Source organism: Nerophis ophidion, linkage group LG01, assembly GCF_033978795.1.
Source record: "Nerophis ophidion isolate RoL-2023_Sa linkage group LG01, RoL_Noph_v1.0, whole genome shotgun sequence".
In the NCBI taxonomy this organism is placed as follows: domain Eukaryota; kingdom Metazoa; phylum Chordata; class Actinopteri; order Syngnathiformes; family Syngnathidae; genus Nerophis; species Nerophis ophidion.
In genome coordinates, this window is record NC_084611.1 from 40,854,198 (window position 1) to 40,870,317 (window position 16,120).

The 16,120-nt window shown below is 41.2% G+C and overlaps 1 protein-coding gene across 9 annotated transcripts in view; it reads left to right on the forward strand.

Annotated features, from left to right (window-relative positions):
- The window catches only part of taok3a (TAO kinase 3a), a 264,388-nt gene that overhangs the window by 89,324 nt on the left and 158,944 nt on the right, over positions 1-16,120 (forward strand). For 7 of the 9 annotated variants that reach the window (XM_061903060.1, XM_061903039.1, XM_061903019.1 and 4 more), the window contains one exon: positions 15,985-16,055. The exons of 1 other annotated variant lie outside the window; for it this stretch is intronic. The gene's annotated coding sequence lies outside the window, so the exon portion shown is untranslated. Of the gene's footprint in view, positions 1-15,984; positions 16,090-16,120 lie in introns of all 9 variants that reach the window. One more of the 9 variants, XM_061903050.1, reaches the window with a different exon arrangement.

Genomic DNA, 16,120 nt, shown 5'->3' on the forward strand with positions numbered 1-16,120 from the left:
CCAGTCCATAGTGGATCTAACATAATATTGTGAGTCCAGTCCATAGTGGATCTAACATAATATTGTGAGTCCAGTCCATAGTGGATCTAACATAATATTGTGAGTCCAGTCCATAGTGGATCTAACATAATATTTTGAGTGTCCAGTCCATAGTGGATCTAACATATTGTGAGTCCAGTCCATAGTGGATTTAACATAATATGGTGAGTCCAGTCCATAGTAGATCTAACATAATATTGTGAGTCTACTCCATAATGGATCTAACATAATATTGTGAAAGTCCAACAATATCAACAAAACACATTTTTAAAGCTTTTGACACTATTGGAAAGTTGTTATTATTATCGTCCATTAGACGATAATCGTGTTGAGTCATTTTAGGTTGATATTAAATCTATACGGCTATACAATCAGTATATTGGCTACTCTTAAGTTATTTTAGTACTAACGTGAGGCTTGGACTCACTTATGTCAGATAGTGCTTGTTGTTGTTTGTTTTTTTACTTCACTGTGATTCCATTAGGGTGAGTGGACAAAGAATGCTGTAGTAGGAATCATCGGGTGGTTTTAGATCTAATACAGAGTCACGTTCTTTAAAAAAAAAAAAGAAATTTCCAGCTGTTTGTTGTTTACCCGACCTCGGAATGTCTGCCGTCGCTCTCTGGAGGACTGTTTCTCTCCACTTCCTGTTCTGTTTATGCGTCCAACCTGTTGATCCGCTCATGCAGCCCCGTCGGACCCCCTGATGCTCCCCCTTTTCACTCACCCGCCGCCTCTGATGTGCAAAATTATTCATAAATAATCGAAAGCTTGCAGTTCTGTGTGTGTGGGTGCGTGCGTGCGTGTGTGTGTTCTGACTATGCTTACTTAATGGGGACATCGCTCTGTTTACACAGTCACTTTTAGGGGACCTCTGACGGTATGGGGACAAAAAAACAGGTCAGCTCAAGGGAAACCTTTTTAAATGATATTCAGATCCATTCTGAAGATGCCAAAGTGATTTTTTAGCTTGATCATGTCATAATTAATTTGATTTTTTTTTTTGAATGGTCCTCAGTAGTCACGTACAAAATTGAGTGAATTATGCAAACTGGTTTAAATTTGGTTCCCATAAACCATATTAACTTTTTTTCTCCAAGGTCCCCAGTAAGTTTGATCAGCACATGACTTCATCAATCCAGAGATTTCAAGATGTGTATAAGCTAACTGGGAAGTGGACATTTTACCTCGTTTTTTTTATGCCTCCACAATCTGTAGAAAGGGTTGTCCCCACAAGTCATGATAACGTGTGTGTGTGTGTGTGTGTGTGTGTGTGTGTGTGTGTGTGTGTAATCAGATAAAAAGAAGCTGACTTAGTATTGGTACATTTTCTATGTCAGGGGTGACACAAGTTTGTGAGAGCAGCATCATCACGCACGCACGCACGCACACAGTTAGTGACCCATACGAAATGAAACGCCAGCTGAAGAGAGGGCGGTTGCCAGAGCGAATGAATGGCTTTAATAGAGAAAAGTCCAGGCGTGGCTCCAGAGGGACGCACAGCGCGACCCTTCTGGATTCACGGCATGGCTTTAAAACGCTTTGACCGAGCGAGATGGGCTTTGCGTGACCTCCGCCTGTATGCGCTTGTTTTCCTCACCATATCAGTCCTGTGCTGAATGAACACTGCATGGACTCCTCGTGGTGATGTGTTTATTTTTTAATTTTTTTTTATACAACCTTATTTACAAAATTTGCCAGACCGCGCTGACAAGTATTTTTATTTGTTAACATTTTTTTTTACCTCCAATTTTTTCAGATTTGGAAACAAAAAGTAAGAAGTCGAGATGTTGCCGATATCCGATATTCCGATATTGTCCAACTTTTAATTACCGATTCCAAGGTTGAGTTGGGGGGGTGTATGTAGTAGCGTCCCGGAACAGTTAGTGCTGCAAGGGGTTCTGGGTATTTGTTCTGTTATGTTTATGTTGAGTTACGGTGCGGATGTTCTCCAGAAATGTGTTTGAAAATAAAGTAAATTACACACGGCACTTAAAAATCTGTCAATGTTTTAGTACGACTTTGAAGCTGCACCACTTGATGGATTGTTGGCCTATTACGGCTACCGTAGTCAGAGATACAAATATTACTTTTAGAGATGTCCGATAATGGCTTTTTTGCCGATATCCGATATTCCGATATTGTCCAACTCTTTTTTACCGATTCCGATATCAACCGATACCGATATATACGATCTTGGAATGAACACATTATTATGCCTAATTTTGTTGTGATGCCACACTGGATGCATTAAACAATGTAACAAGGTTTTACAAAATAAATCCACTCCAGTAATGGAAAAAAATGCCAACATGGCGCTGCCATATTTATTATTGAAGTCACAAAGTGCATTTTTTTTTTTTACATGCCTCAAAACAGCAGCTTGGAATTTGGGACATGCTCTCCCTGAGAGTACTTGAGGAGGTTGAGGTGGGCGGGGTTGAGGGGCTGAGTTCTAGGGTAGGGGGTAGCGGGAGGTGTATATTGTAGCGTCCCCGAAGAGTTAGTGCTAAAAGGGGTTCTGGGTATTTGTTCTGTTGTGTTATGGTGCGGATTTTCTCCCAAAATGTGTTTGTCATTCTTGTTTGGTGTGGATTCACAGTGTGGCGCATATTTGTAACAGTGTTAGTTTTTTAAAGGGCCACTCTCAGTGTGACCTGTATGGCTGTTGACCAAGTATGATTGCATTCATTTGTGTATGTGAAAAGCCGTAGATATTATGCAGTTTTTGTTCCGCATAGCTTCAATGCCTTTTCTTAGGGGCACTTACTCACTTTGTTTATATTTTGTTTAAGCATTGGATACTTTTTTACCTTCACACTGCCTCCCGCAGTTTCCGACATCTACAAAGCAATTAGCTACCTGCTGCCACCTACTGATATGGAAGAGTATTACACAGTTACTCTGCCGAGTTTTAGACAGTACCGACACTCAACAACAGCACATCATTTACAGATTATAATTACTGGTTTGCAAAACATATTTTTAACCCAAATAGGTGAAATTAGATAATCTCCTACGGCGTGCCGCGGCCCAGTGGTTGAAAAATACTAATGTAGACCACAAGGAAGTGTTTTCCATTTAGAACAAAATTATAATAATATGACCCATTTATAATCCAGTGCGCCTTTTGCATGAAAAAAACCTGACTTGACTCGCTCATCTGCGGTGCGCCCTATGGTCCGGAAAATACAGTAATTGTCCAAAAGCCAGTGAGCATTTGGGTAATGATTATAAAACATTAAAGGTATTTGTTACATTTGTGCTAACATGTCTTCCGCAGCAAAAGGGTCAATTACAGAACTAACTTGAACAGAAAGCACTTTAGCACTGATTCGAAAAAAAATAGGACATTTCTTCAATAATGTGAAGCTAAAACAAACTAATCCAGCCTGATATAAAGTCAACAATAGACCTGATTATCCAGCAAGGGTGGCATAGTGTGGACTTTTTAAGCACTGACTCACTTTTTACACACACACACACACACACACACACACACACACACACACACACACACACACACACACACACACACACACCTCTAAAGCAGGATTGGGAGACTTTGGGGCAGCTCTCATCTTTGGAGCTTAGAGATACAATTGATACACGCACGCACACACACATCGTTGTGTTTTCAACACTTTGAGACGCTTTTCAGTGACTTTTTGTCTTAAAGACTTAAAAGCTACTAAGTACAAGCAACACTGATGTAATGATTTATATTTATGTGTCTGTTGCACACACACACGCACACACAATGCACAAACACACGTTAAGGGATTAGCTTTACGGCTAACGTAAATGTAGGCGTCAGAGGAAAAAAAAAAAGACTAATTACCTAAAGGCCTACCGAAACCCACTACTACCGACCACGCAGTCTGATAGTTTATATTTCAATGATGAAATCTTAACATTGCAACACATGCCACTACGGCCGGTTTAGTTTACTAAATTGCAATTTAAAATTTTGCGAGGAGTTTCTTGTTGAAAATGTCGCGGTATGATGACGTGTGCGCGGGGCATCACGCATTGTAGAGCACATTTTGTTCCAGCACCGTTCACAGCTATAAGTCGTGTCTTTTCATCGCATAATTCAACAGTATTCTGGACATCTGTGTTGCTGAATCTTTTGCAATTTGTTCAATTAATAATCGAGACGTCAAAGAAGAAAGATGTAGGTGGGAAGCGGTGTATTGCGGCCCGCTTTAGCAACACAAACACAGCCGGTGTTTCATTGTGTACATTCCTGAAAGATGACGGTGAAGCTTTACTATGGAACAGAGCGGTCCCTACCACATGTCAACCGGCAGGTTTCGGTGAGAAAATGGTGGTAATAAGTCGGCTCTTACCGTAGACATGAGCAGAGAGCTTGCATCGTTCCTCCTGCACCTGCCACAGAGGCAGCTGCGACTCTCTCACCTCCTCCCACCGGCTGCCCCCGACCGTCAGATGCTTCCACCGTGTAGAAGGGGAAATAAATAAAAAAATCTCAGCCCGGCCCAACGGCCGCTTTCGCCTCGTCCAGAAACGTGGCTTCCCTCCGAGACACTGGCGGTCACCACACCCGTGGCCACACCCCTCCGACTTTCAGGTTGTAGAGGTACAACCATATAATCTCACTAAAACACTAGTAACACAATAAGCAGATAAGGGATTTTCCAGAATTATCCTAGTAAATGTGTCTAGTCCCTGCCGTTGTGTCCTTGGGCAAGACACTTTACCCACCTGCTCCCAGTGCCAACCACACTGGTTTAAATGTAACTTAGACATTGGGTTTCACTATGTAAAGCGCTTTGAGTCACTTGAGAAAAGCGCTATATAAATATAATTCACTTCACAATTCACTTCTAATAACATCTGAATCGCTCTGCCGTCTAGTTTTTTTTTTTCCCCCAGTCCTTCACTCTCACTTTCACATGCTGCCGCTGGGTGACATCATACGCAAATACGGTGTTAGTTTTCACTGCTATGCTGATGACACCCAACTCTACATGCCCCTAAAGCTGACCAACACGCCGGATTGTAGTCAGCTGGAGGCGTGTCTTAATGAAATTAAACAATGGATGTCCGCTAACTTTTTGCAACTCAACGCCAAAAAAATGGAAATGCTGATTATCGGTCCTGCTAGACCCCGACCTCTATTTAATAATACAACTTTAACATTTGACAACCAAACAATTAAACAAGGCGACTCTGTAAAGAATCTGGGTGTTATCTTCGACCCAACTCTCTCCTTTGAGTCACACATTAAAAGCGTTACTAAAACGGCCTTCTTTCATCTCCGTAATATCGCTAAAATTAATGCGCCAATTATTATATAATCTAAAATATCACAATTTAAAAAATTATTGGGTGAAAATATTGCATATTTTGTGATTTTTCCATAAAAAAGCGTTTTTTTTTTGTGACAACTTAAATCTTTAAAATCATTATATTGACAGATAGACCTAATGTTGATCTAGAGATTTAAAACTTGAATAATAATAAAAAGAATAATACTGAATAATGACGCATATTTAATATTTTTTTGACCAAAACCCTTTTGGGTTCCTGAGATCAAGCCTGAGTGGAGGCCGGAATGTATATATTTTTTTACATATATTGTAAATAAAAAATATCAAAATGGCCCCCGCTTGCTTTGATTTTTCAGTGTGCGGTCCTCAGTGGATAAAGTTTGGACACCCCTGCTCTAACCAGATGTGAAGTTGATACAGACTCCAGGGATTTAAGCGTTAAATATAAAATGTATGTATGCCCTGGCACACAATTATCATCATTTCATGACCCAAGCAAAACACTTTTTACACTTTAACACTGAAATAAATACGCCTACAACTTATTCAATAAAAACATAGAAAAGACAACCAGCAGGGGTAAAGTTTGGATCCATGAAGGAACGAAGAAAGTGAATGAATGTTTATAACTGAATACATTTACATATGCATACTAATTATTTTCTTTTTTTATTATTTTTTTCAATGAATTAAGTAACGTTTATAACAACCTTTTTCCAAAACACAACATAGAATGTGAGATATAACAGGACAATGCATACGTTTATCATTTGTTTTCAAAACGCTTACACAAAATTGGGACCCCGAAAATTTACTGTGGGACCCCATTTTTATGACACGATGGGGTACCAGGGACCCCATTTGAAAAATCGTAGCACCAACACTGCTGTCAACAGAGGTGAAAAATATGCTTTATTTAAATAACTATATTATTTATAAAGCAAGTTGGAGTATCATTGGCAAATGTCCACCTAGTCCCGGCCTATGTGTCCTCTTTTTGGGATTTCACAATATGGTCAGCCTAAATTAGGATACGAACAAATTTGGACGATGGCACCTCTGTTTACCATCGATGTTGTTGTAGAGCTGCGTGAGAAATTCCCAAGTCAAGAAACTGACAACACAGGCAACACAGTATTTGTGTGCAGAAATTAAAGAGTGGAAAAGTTCTTGTTTGTGAAATTTCAATGTCCTATTCAGTTTTTGGGATGGGTCCAACTGGGCAATTATTTTACTCGGGGGTGCCAGATTTAGATAAAAAAGTGTGTCTGGGGGCCAGTATATCTGTTTTTAGGAACACTAATGCAAAACCTCACAATAATGATTGAAAGCTAAAAACGTTATGACAAACCGCTTTTAAAAACCGAATGTAATTAGAATTTTTTTTTACTGAATGAGACACTCAGAATGTACATGAAAATAAAGAATGTGGGATTTACAATATTAACTATGAATGATAAAACACTGAATATTGACAACATATTTTACAATCAACCGAAACACAACCAAAATGCAACAAACAGTGAAAAAACCCCACCTACAATCTGAGATATCTCATAGTGACCATAGTAAGTAATTAGATGACCATAGTACAAATTCCGTTTCCATATGAGTTGGGAAATTGTGTTAGATGTAAATAAAAACGGAATACAATGATTTGCAAATCCTTTTCAACCCATATTCAGTTGAATGCACTACAAATAAAATATATTTGATGTTCAAACTCATAAACTTTATATTTTTTTGCAATTAATAATTAACTTAGAATTTCATGGCTGCAACACGTCCCAAAGTAGTTGGGAAAGGGCATGTTCACCACTGTTACATCACCTATTCTTTAAACAACACTCAATAAATATTTGGGGACTGAGGAAACTAATTGTTGAAGCTTTGAAAGTGGAATTCTTTCCCATTCTTGTTTTATGTAGAGCTTGAGTCGTTCAACAGTCTCCGCTGTCGTATTTTATGCTTTGTAATGCGCCACACATTTTCGATGGGGGACAGGTCTGGACTGAGGGCGGCCAGGAAAGTACCCGCACTCTTTTTTTTTTTTTTTTTTTTTACGAAGCCACGCTGTTGTAACACGTGCTGAATGTGGCTTGGCATTGTCTTGCTGAAATAAGCAGGGGCGTCCATGAAAAAGACGGTGCTTAGATGGCAGCATATGTTATTCCAAAACCTGTATGTACCTTTCAGCATTAATGGTGCCTTCACAGATGCGTAAGTTACCCATGCCTTGGGCATTAATGCACCCCCATACCATCACAGATGCTGGTTTTTCAACTTTGCGTCGATAACAGTCTGGATGGTTCGCTTCCCCTTTGGTCTGGATGACACAATGTCGAATATTTCCAAAAACAATTTGAAATGTGGACTTTTCAGACCGCAGAACACTTTTTCACTTTGCATCAGTCAATCATAGATGATCTCGGGCCCAGAGAAGCCAGCGGCGTTTCTGGATGTTGTTGATAAATGGCTTTCGCTTTGCATAGTAGAGCTTTAACTTGCACTTAGAGATGTAGCAACAAACTGTATTTAGTGGCAGTGGTTTTCTGAAGTGTTCCTGAGCCCATGTGGTGATATCCTTTAGAGGTTGATGTCGGTTTTTGATACAGTGCCGTCTGAGGGATTGAAGGTCACGGTCATTCAATGTTGGTTTCCGGCAATGCCGCTTACGTGGAGAAATTTCTACAGATTCTCTGAACCTTTTGATGATATTATGGACCGTAGAGGTTGAAATCCCAACATTTCTTGCAATTGCTCTTTTAGAAACGTTGTCCTTAAACTGTTTGACTATTTGCTCACGCAGTTGTGGAAAAAATGGTGTACCTCGCCCCATCCTTTCTTGTGAAAGACTGAGTATTTTTTGGGAAGCTGTTTTTATAGCCAATCATGGAACCCACCTGTTCCCAATTAGCCTGCACACTTGCGGGATGTTCCAAATAAGTGTTTGATTAGCGTTCCTCAACTTTATCGGTATTTATTGCCACCTTTCCCAACTTCTTTGTCACGTGTTGCTGGCATCAAATTATAAAGTTAATGATTATTTGCAAAAAAAAAAAAATGTTTATCAGTTTGACCATCAAATATGTTGTCTTTGTAGCATATTCAACTGAATATGGGTTGAAAAGGATTTGCAAATAATTATATTCCGTTTCTATTTACATCTAACACAATTTCCCAACTCATATTGACACGGGGTTTGTAATTAAATGACCATAGTAACTAGTATATGATGCAGATGCCAAGCATTGAAAGACTTAATATAGCTGAAGACTTATGGTCATTAGAAAACATGGCTGCACATCATAATGGCAGCTACACTTTCCATCTTAAAGATCTAAAACAATTATTTAGGACTTGTCCGGCGGGCCAGATTGAAAAGCTCAACATGTGGCCCCCGGGCCTTAATTTGCCCAGGTCTGCTGTAGTTGCTGTTTTGTCCCACAAATAGACGTGATGCATCGCCGGCGTGGTTTTATTCAAATGACAAGGAGTGGAGTGGATTTTGGACTACAGCACGGTGGACCTTCCACCGACTCCCAGTTGACTGTTTTGGGGGATTTTGTTTCCTAAAGAAGCTTAGCAGTAATCTGTGCAAAGTGAGGCCTAGCTCGGTTCCCATAGGATGTCAGGTTTATGTCACTGGTAGGATGTTGTATTGGAAAGTTATTCATGGCTGAAATACTTGACGTGATGACATCGTCCATGCCCATGCCTGACCTTTGACCCCTGGGTGGTGTGGCAGGAACACTATCAGCCCGGGTTCAAGTCACAGTTGACCTCGTTTTTCCTTATCACACTGGTAGCAGCTGCTCCAAAAGATAATCCTCCAACGTTAAATCTCACTCGTCCAGCCTGGTTCATGTGGTTAGTGGCTAATTAGCGTAGTTGTATCTGGCAACGCGGCGTTACTCTACATCCGTTTACATTTTGAAACCTTTTTTTTTTTTTTTTTTTGCTATTCCCATACTACCTCCATGCCCGGTCACCGCGGCCAACTGGGGAGTGAAGGGGAGAGGAAGTGGAATGTTGCGGCAACTTTCCCAGGAGCTCCCACGAGCGTCAGTTTGCGTTATAAATCATTCAGGGACACTCAGTGGGGGCACAATCCATTTTTATCCCTCCCGTCTTTTCTGACGCTTCTTTCATTATTGAACGCGGGCGTCCTCGGAGCACGCGGGCTCCAACGTAATAGCGCCGAGTAGAGTTCCGTCCTCAATCAATCATCCATCCATCTATCTTTAAGTGTTTGTAATAACGATAGGACAGTTCAGTGTTCGTGTTTAGTTCAAGTGTCAGAAATAATTGTAAGACAGTCCAGTGTCAGTGCCTAGTTCAAATGTTTGTAATAACGATAGAACAGTCCAGTGTTCATGTTTAGTTCAGGTGTCAGTAATAATAGTAGGAGAGTCCAGTGTCAGTGCCTAGTTCAAATGTAATAACGATGGGACAGTCCAGAGTTTGTGTACTTGCTTATCCGAGGTCGGGTCGCGCGGGCAGCAGCCTAAGCAGGGAAGCCCAGACTTCCCTCTCCCCAGCCACTTCGTCAAGCTCTTCCCAGGGGATCCCGAGGCGGTCCCAGGCCAGCCGGGAGACATAGTCTTCCCAACGTGTCCTGGGTCTTCCCCGTGGCCTCCTACCGGTTGGAAGTGCCCTAAACACCTCCCTCGGGAGGCATTCGGGTGGCATCCTGACCAGATGCCCGAACCACCTCATCTGGCTCCTCTCGATGTGGAGGAGCAGGGGCTTTACTTTGAGCTCCTCCCGGATGACAGAGCTTCTCACCCTATCTCTAAGGGAGAGCCCCGCCACCCGGCGGACGAAAATCATTTTGGCCGCTTGTTCCTGTGATCTTGTCCTTTCTGTCTTAACCCAAAGCTCATGACCATAGGTGAGGATGGGAACGTAGACCGACCGGTAAATTGAGAGCTTTGTGTTCCGGCTCAGCTCCTTCTTCCCCACAACTGATCGATACAGCGTCCGCATTACTGAAGACGCCGCACCGATCCGCCTGTCAATCTCACGATCCACTCTTCCCTCACTCGTGAGCAAGACTCCGAGGTACTTAAACTCCTCCACTTGGGGCAGAGTCTCTTCCCCAACCCCGCGATGTCACTCCACCCTTTTCAGAGCGAGAACCATGGACTCTGACTTGGAGTTGCTGATTCTTATCCCAGTCGCTTCACACTCTGCTGCAAACCGATCCAATGAGAGCTGAAGATTCCGTCCAGATATAGCCATAAGGAACACATCATCTTCAAAAAGCAGAGACCTAATCCCGCGGCCACCAAACCGGAACCCCTCAATGCCTTGACTGCGCCTAAAAATTTTGTCAAGAAAAGTTCTGAACAGAATCGGTGACAAAGGGACTAGGAGAAGGCATTCGACCGTGTCCCCCTGGAAGACCTGTGGGGAGTGCTCAGAGATTATGGGGAATCGGACTGTCTGATTGTGGCGGTTCGCTCCCTGTATGATCAGTGTCAGACCTTGGTCCGCAATGCCGGCAGTAAGTCGGACACGTTTCCAGTGAGGGTTGGACTCCGCCAAGGCTGCCCTTTGTCACCGATTCATCAATCAATCAATGTTTATTCATATAGCCCCAAATCACAGGTGTACAATGTCTGCTCTCACTAAGATGCCAATTGCGACCCATTTAGATGAAGAATTAATCGTAAGGAGATCGCAAAAAAGCCGCTGCCTTACCAGGGCTCAGAAAATCTGCAAAGACTCCTCCCACCCCAACCAAGGACTGTTTTCACTGCTGGACTCTAGAAAGAGGTTCCGCAGCTTCCATAGCAGAACCTTCAGGTACTGTAACAGCTTCTTCCTTCTGGCCGTATTACTCTTGAACGCGTCATAGTAATAATAATCTATAATAATTCCTCCAAAAATCTGCACAGTAATCTATTTATTTATATCTGCATCTTATTGCTTTTTTATCCTGCACTACCATGAGCTAATGCAACACAATTTTGTTCTTATCTGTACTGTTAAGTTCAAATTTGAATGCCAAATAAGCGATGGACGGGACCGACTTTTGCTGGTGTTTCCTGCCTGTACCTATTCAACATATCTTTACCTGCACATTACCCACCTTCCTTGCATATTACCTACCTTTCCTGCATCCTGGGGTCACACTGGTGCTTCTTTCTTCCACCCATACACGCTTGTGTTTCCTGCCATCACCCAGACAACATATCTTTACCTGCACATTACCTACCTTCTCTTTATCCTGGTGTCAAACTGGTGCCTCCTTCTTTCACTCAGTCAACATATCTTTACCCACACAGTACCTATCTTCTCTGCATTGTGTGGTCACGCTGGTGCTTCCTGCTTTTAAGCGGCCATCTTGAGACGGCAGCGGTGCAGCAGCATCAGCGCGGCGGTTCTTTGAAGGCTCGTAAAATTTAAAACCGGAGCAGTTGGAAAAACTCTTTCGTCAACTTTTAATCAGAAGGGTTCCATCTCTTTCCTGTGCGAGTTTGAAGCCGACACAACTATCGCGCTTAGAGGAGATAATGTTTGAAAAACGGTGACGGGTTTTTACAAAACTTTTATTTTGATGGGGTAATTGCCAACTTCTTGTTGATTTTTGCTGAAGGATGTCAATTAATGAAATGTAGGTTTAAGTGAGACCCACATAGAGGTGTTTGTTTCATGTCTCTACGACATTCCTACCGGAAGATACAATCAGTTTTGTCTGTGTTTTCTTCCTAGGGGGCTAGAGCGCAATTTTGAGTTTTGGGGTTTAGTTTTTTTATTAGATCGCAATTTTTGTCAGTCCTGATGTGTGTGTCCAGTTTGGTGAGTTTTGAAGCATTTTAAGTGGGTCAAATTACAGCTCAAAGAGGCAAAAATAAAAAAAATTTTTAGGAAACTTTTGTTTCGAAGGGTTTTTTTCCCAACTTCCTGTTGATTTTTGCTGAAGGAGGTCAGTGTCAGGCATGTGATTTTTCCGTCAAAAGTCGAAAATCCATCTTTTTTAATCTCGGGGGGGGGGGGGGGGATTACATTCCATTTTTCCGTTTTTTTTCCGACCCTAAATCAAGATTCGTTTACTTGCCGATTCGTCTTTTGTTATGAGACGTAGCTTATATTACGCCGTAGTTGATTGGTCGATTTGCTCCTTGTGACCAATCAGGATATCTGTTATGAGTGATGACGTTAATAACGCCATTTTCCAAATGTAAACGATGTCTGTTCTCGAGAGAAAGGACGCTTCACAAGTAAAAGAAATTGATAAACATGTCAAAAATAAGTTTCGATGGGACTGGATGGAAAGGGAAATAACTGATACTGTTGGGAAGAAGGAAGTTACGACTTTGTTCAGCAAACTTTTCACCAGCTGGTACTTTTGGATGTCAACCGAAAGCGAGCAAACCTTACGGACTTCATCCTTTGTTTACATCGACAACTGCCGTAGACATCGAGAGGAAAGATCCACCCAAACAACCCAACAACTTCAGTTGCAGACAGGGTAGTTAATGAGATAAGCTAAAAAATATTTGCTTGCGAAATACGCATGTTTGTTTTGAATATTAACCAATTATTGCTTTGCGAAATATAAATGGGTTTTTCAAAAAATAAAAAGCCATGTGAAAATATATTATGAAATTACAGAAATTCAAAGAGTCGCATTGATTCCAGTTAACAATTTATTTGAAATAATTTTGCATATAATACTATTTTGTAATATTAAGTTCTTATGTAGTCTCTTGAAACAATATTGTCAGTGGTGTAACAATCTTCATGGTAAATATTTTTACACTTGTTTCATGCAATATGTCAGTGTCCTCACATTATTATTATTTCCTATTTTCAAATATGAGTAAACAATACTATACATGTTGGCAGTGAAATCCAAAAAAGAAGCTACAAAAGCAGAGACCAAAAGGAAAATGCAGGCTGCTCTGAAATTTGCAAGGAAAGCTCATGTTAGGGCTCTCCGAGCAAGTAAATGTGTGAAGTGAACTGAAGTAATGTGGTAATACTGTAAATAAACTGTAGATAATAACACTGATCAATGTGACACCTGTGGATGTGAAATGAACACAAGATGTAAATATTAGTGACTAAATACTGTTGGGACTGAACCATATACAGTGATTCATTAGGATAATTGGGGTATGTATGTTCTATTAATGATGTTTTCATGTCTTAAACACTAAAATATGTTCTTCAAATGGTGCTGTCTTTGTTCATTTTAGCATGTTAATTAAATTGGTGAAAAACCAGGAGCTTCAGGGGGCGTTGCCCCCCTTGTCCCCCCACCAGGGCTGGGGGCCTTCGTCCCCCAGACCCCCGGAAATTTTTTCAGTCTTTTTCATTGTGGTCAAATCACATGCCTGCAGTGTATGAAATCTAGGTCTAAGTCAGACCTACATAGAGGTTTTTGTTTCATGTTTCTACGACATTCCTAACGGACTTTACAAGCAATTTTGTCAGTTTTTTTCCCAGGGGGTGCTAGAGCGCAATTTTGAGTTTTGGGTTTTGTTTTTTTGATTAGATCGCAATTTTCGCCAGTCCTGATGTATGTGTTAAATTTGGTGAGTTTTGAAGCATTTTAATGGGATCAAATTACAGCTCAATGAGGCGGTGGTATAATAATAATAATAAAACCTTAGAAATAAAATAGGGTTCTCTGTCCCAAAGGGACATTCGGTCCCTAATAAAAAGGAAGTCTATGTCTAAGTCTAAGTCTAATCAAAGGTTAAAAAAAAAAAAAAAAGTGGCAGAAAACAAGTAATTTTTTCATGTTTTTTTTTTCGTTTGATGGCAACTTTTTTTTTTTTTTCCAAGATGGCGCTGCTGTAGTAGCTGCTGCAGGCAGGAGCTCTGTGCTCTTGTGTCATCCTTTTGTGTTTCCCTCTTGTTTTTATGTCTTATTATATTTTTTTGCCTTTTGGTCCGGGACCCTTTGGGACTGTGTGACAAGGGATGGCACTTTCGTGACCTCTGTGGTGCTTTTTTTGTGGACTTCTGGATCTGCCTCCCGGGAGCCTTTTGGCTATGGAGAACAGCTGCTGGGTGTCTGCTACACCAGAGTATGTTTGGATGTACTGGAGGAGATGCGGATGAAGGGACAGGGCTGCGGAGCTAGCACTGAGCGCTGGGACGGAGAGGCTTCGCGGTGTCTTGACTGGGTGAGCAGGTGTCGGACACCTCAGTCACCTTGGACGTATCCTCGCTCATTCATTCGGACTGGACACTGGCCGAGAGTGGAGTCGGCTGTCTTGGTTGCTTTGTTGGGTCTGCTTCTGTCTCTGACCATGCTCCCTCCTCCCCAGCAGACGATGGCGTGGAACACCGCAGAGGCCACCACAGTGGATATGTTTATTTTACTTTTTATTCATAGCTGTATGTAGAAGTGTCTGGTTGTATCTGCTGCTTTAATGTCTTTGATGTTTGATGTTTCCCTCTTACACACATGGAAGAGGGATGTGTACCATGGTTATGAGTTGTTTTTAAATTTTTTTTATTTATTTGTTTTTTTCCCTTGGCCTCAGTCTGCACCTCTCCAGGGCCCAGGCAAAGACCGATTTTTTAAATTTTATTTTAATCTTCTATTTTTTTCCTCCCCCCTCCCCCCCCCTCCCCCCCTTTGTTTACCTTTATCTCATCTTTTTTGTAAGGGGCGCTGGAAGCCGGCAGACCCGTCAGCGATCCTGTTCTGTCTCCCTGTAATGTTTGTCTAAACTTGAATGGGATTGTGCTGAAAATTTTAATTTTCCTGACGGAATAAATAAAGTACTATCTAATCTACTATCTAATCTAACAACCTTCTACTTTTCAAGTTGGAGGCATAACTTTAATTCTGAAATTAACTTTCAGCAGCTCTGAGGTGATGCAGCACCTCACGAGCTAAATATGTCAATATAGCAGCATTAGCTAGTTAGCTCTCTGTGATGACAGCATGGCTAATAATACTTGGTCTGCGTTATTGCTTATAATAACAATATCGTTAATACCCGGTTAATATGCCGGTCACCAGATGTAAATGGAGTATTGTTGAAGTTTTTTGGGATATTTTTTCAGATAATTTGATAGGTGGAATAGTGTACTCCCATGATCATGAATTGATTAACGTGGACCCCCGCCTTAAACAAAAACTTATTCGGGTGTTTCCATTTAGTGGTCAATTGTACGAAATGTGTACTGTACTGTGCAATCTACTAATACAAGTTTCAATCAACCAATCAAAGCTGCATTGTGAGCCACCTCGTACTTGCCATATTTTACGACTTAGAATGCATTAAAAATGTGTGTTCTTGTTTTTGTGAAAAATTGGCTAAATTCGCCCCAAAAAGTGCAGTTCCCCTTCAACTGCAGAGATTCTAGGGGTCTATCTAAGTAAGGCTTCCATCAAAAAAAGAGAGCCATTTAAAAAATACAGAAATCCCTCCATCCATTTTGTACCGCTTGTCCCTTTCGGGGTTACGGGGAGTGCTGGAGCCTATCTCAGCTGCATTCTGGCGGAAGGCGGGTAGAAATCCCCGAAATAAATAACATTTCTAGTTTTTATATTTTATCTTGACTTTTATCTATTGAAATTAGTCTTTTCAATTTTGTGGCAACAAATTGTCATGTGACATCAAAATTAGTTTGTATTTATTACAAATTTTTTGTCCCTTTTTGTCCCTGGCAGGATCAAGATGTCTGCAGTGAGAACAACCAGCAGGAAACCACTTTGCCGTTTTTAACTAAGGACCATCGAGTGTGAGTTCATCCTCAGTCGCTACATTCCACACAGGTAACACCCACAATGTACACACAGTGGAACC